This window comes from Sparus aurata, chromosome 13 (genome assembly GCF_900880675.1).
Source record: "Sparus aurata chromosome 13, fSpaAur1.1, whole genome shotgun sequence".
Classification (NCBI taxonomy): domain Eukaryota; kingdom Metazoa; phylum Chordata; class Actinopteri; order Spariformes; family Sparidae; genus Sparus; species Sparus aurata.
Window position 1 is genome coordinate 32312450 of NC_044199.1, and position 3500 is coordinate 32315949.

General features: G+C 38.1%; 2 non-coding genes across 2 annotated transcripts; one reads left to right on the top strand and one right to left on the bottom strand.

Moving 5' to 3' along the window:
• Window positions 1–181: 181 nt before the first annotated feature.
• Window positions 182–253, bottom strand: trnaw-cca (transfer RNA tryptophan (anticodon CCA)). Its single transcript has one exon. It is a non-coding gene; the product is annotated as a tRNA-Trp (tRNA).
• A 593-nt stretch (window positions 254–846) lies between these two features.
• On the top strand, window positions 847–918 carry trnae-cuc (transfer RNA glutamic acid (anticodon CUC)). Its single transcript has one exon. It is a non-coding gene; the product is annotated as a tRNA-Glu (tRNA).
• Window positions 919–3500: the final 2582 nt, after the last annotated feature.

A 3500-nucleotide genomic window follows, 5' to 3' on the forward strand; every position in this document is an offset into this window, starting at 1 on the left:
AAAGTAGTATTGTCTCCCATGCAATGACACTCTAAACACAGACCCTATATATAGTCAATATTGTGAATCCTTACTATTAATGTTTGTGTGCTTCATTAATGCATTCCATTATTTGTTTCTGTACTTAAAAAAATATGTCTACATTTAATATTTTATCTACACAAGAAAAGATGAAAAGATTTGACCCCGACGTGATTTGAACACGCAACCTTCTGATCTGGAGTCAGACGCGCTACCGTTGCGCCACGAGGTCCTACTTCCTCGTTTGCCAACCTCGGCCTAATGTACATGGAATAACTATCAGTCGTGCAGACTAGCCTGCTTTAATGTTAAATACATTTTCGTTGGTGAAACATGTCAACAACAGTTATAAAGTGTGAGCTAAAGCTAAACAGAACAGCAGGTAACGCTAGCTTGCAAGCTAACCCCTAGCTTATGTTAGCGATGTTGAGTTGGTTTTCACAGCTAATATGAAGAGGAAGAAGTCGTGTCTTGAGAGTGTGGACAACAGTAACTGTTAATTTACCTGAAGTTCTAACTGTTAAACGTCCAGAACACGACGAAGTACAAACATATTGAACAGGACATCATGGAACTGCCGACTGACGGACAACAGGAGCTAACGGTACGGCAACATTAGCACGTGAGTTAACTTACTTCAGCCAAACCGCCGCTGGAACCAGAGGAACGGTTCGCTGTGACGTCGTACGTCGCGCGTTTACGTAACAGGTTAAGGTAAGTACGTAAGGTAAGTTGTTTTGTGCTCATTATTGACATCTATCAGTTGTTTCTTAATACTGCCTACGCAAAGAAAAATTCGAGTAGTGACGCTGTGTGCTGTATCTGTCCCTGGTGGTCTAGTGGTTAGGATTCGGCGCTCTCACCGCCGCGGCCCGGGTTCGATTCCCGGTCAGGGAACTAGATCTTTTTGTTAATTTCTTTATTTATTTTTTACTTTAAATAAAGGGAAAGCTATCTAAAGACTGGCAGCAAGAAAAAAAACACTTAAAAATGTGTACAATGAATAAATACAAATACCCAATATATATACTTAAATGTCCTTCATACATTCATACTTTATAATTCATTTTAAGATGTGTATTTGTTGTGCATTTATGTATTCTTTTTAATTTTCACACACTTTTTTGAGAATAATTTTTTTTTTTCTCACCATATTCTCATAAGGACATTTCTTAATTTTTTTTCTTTTCTTTTTTTTTCTGGTGGTGGAAAGTAACGAAGTACATTTACTCAAGCAAGTCACGTTACTTTCTTTTAGTTCACAGCTACTTGCACAGTGCACAAAGTGTGTGACCTGAATAATCTGATATCTTATAATTTTGTATGTTATGTATTTTCTTAATTTCTCCTTTTTGAATTGTTTCTTGTGCTGATGTTTTATTGTGAACTCCTTTATACTGACGAACATCAAACATATTCATCACAGCATTAAATCTGACAGAAGTAAACGTGAGGTGACACTAATAAAAGCACCTGGTTCAGGCTACACACACAAAGATATGACATCATCGTTATTTTAATGTGTATATGAACAGTATTGCAGTAGTTTTCCTGTGGTGTGATGACAGCAGTGGTAATATTGATGATGAAATCCACAAATCAATCATTAATTCAGGACAGAGGACAGCCTGGTGCTGAAGCAGAGATGCCCTCTGGTCGGTGTGTCTTCATCCTCCTTCTCTGCAGAGATTGCGTGTCTTGGCTGCTGCAGAGAGATCCGTCAAGTCGTGACGATTTAAGGAAAGAACCGGATATGAGGCGATAATCTCTTCCCTTCAAAATAAAACACAAGGTAATTATAATTTCTCAAATGAAGCATGTGGGTGTGGAAGTTCCCCACAGCTGAAAAACAAATACAGGTACTTTAAAAATGAAGTTAGTTTTAATTCAAGATTAGGTAAAATTACAGTAATACATTACATTAAATTCTGCAGTCTACTTAATACAACTACAAGCTGCTAAAAACCTTAAACATTTACATATTCTGCTACCGAACAATTCAACTGCATGACCATTAAGAGGGATATTGCACTTTTTACTCTACAACATTTATTTTTTAAAAACCTGTAATTAAGTAATGTGTTTCACGTTCAAATTATGATAATACACATTTAATTACAAATAATCTTAATCTATTTTAAATAAAGACTTAAACTAATACTTGCTTCTTGACAATAATGTTGTACTTTAACATGTAACAGTGTATTTTATAAATTGTACAATTGATACTCAAGGCTGGATTGTTGTAGTTCCCTTTTATCAGGCTGCCCCAGTAAGTCTGTAAAGACTCTTTAGCAGATCCAGGATGCTGGGTCACTTCTGGTTCCTAGAGTCTCAAAAAGTGGAATAGGAGGCATAAAGCTCCTCTCCTGTGGAACCATCTTTCAATGTTGGTTCAGGAGGCAGACGCCCTCTCTGTATTCAAGATTAGACTTAAAACTTTCCTTTTTAATAAAGCCTATAGTCAAGGACTGCCCATAATGCCAGAGGTTTAGATTGTAATTTTCTATGATGCACTGAGCTTCTCTCTCTTTCTCTCTATCATCACATATTAATGACTCATTAATACATGTTGTTATTATTATACTTTCAATTTATTAATGCTCTTATCTCAGTTAGCAAAGCTCTTATTACTGTTGTGACTGCTTGTATTAAATGTTGTTATCCCAAGATAAACATATAATTTCTGATGAGCAGTGGTAGCTGAGCAGTCACATCTTGGACTTTATATTTGCACAATTGGGAGAGAAGTATTGATCAAACACACTTTAAGACCTCTTTAAGTGTGAACTCATCCACATATAACTGGTGATATGGGGTTGCAAGTAGACGCTGCACCATTGAGGGCTCATAAACTTTTTTTAGTTAATTAGAATAAGTTAAGTAATTTCACCCGAAAGGATTCTTCAGTTTTATCTAACTGGAGGGGAGCTGCAGGCTCTGTGTGGGAGTGTCCTTACAGGGTCGTTAAGGACACCTGTGAGCTCTGAGTTTCAGAGTCGTCAGGGACACTTGTGGGTCGTCGGTCCAACCGGCCTTCATGTGTGTTGTTGAGCCCAGGTGAGCCCAGGTGAGCCCAGGTGAGCCCAGGTGAGCCCAGGTGAGCCCAGGTGAGCCCAGGTGAGCCCAGGTGTGGATGGTTGTTGAGCTGTCTGTGGAGAGAACTCATATTGTACTGTAGGTGGGTGATGAGTGACGCCGTCGGCCAGCTCCTCTGTTCAAAGACGGTCGTTTTAATTTGACTTAGATGGATTTTTTTATTCTTCTTTCAAACCATCTTCTTCTGATGATTTGTCTACTTCAGGTGTAGTTGGACGACAGAGTCTCAACCTGAGGAGTTTCTTTTTTTTATTACGCATTATTGGTTATTTTAACGATATTAGTGTAAATATTAATCTATACATTTTAAGATATAAGAGGCTCAGATACATTACAGAGGACGTGACCTCCCTGTTCTCCTTAGGAACCATCATCGTATC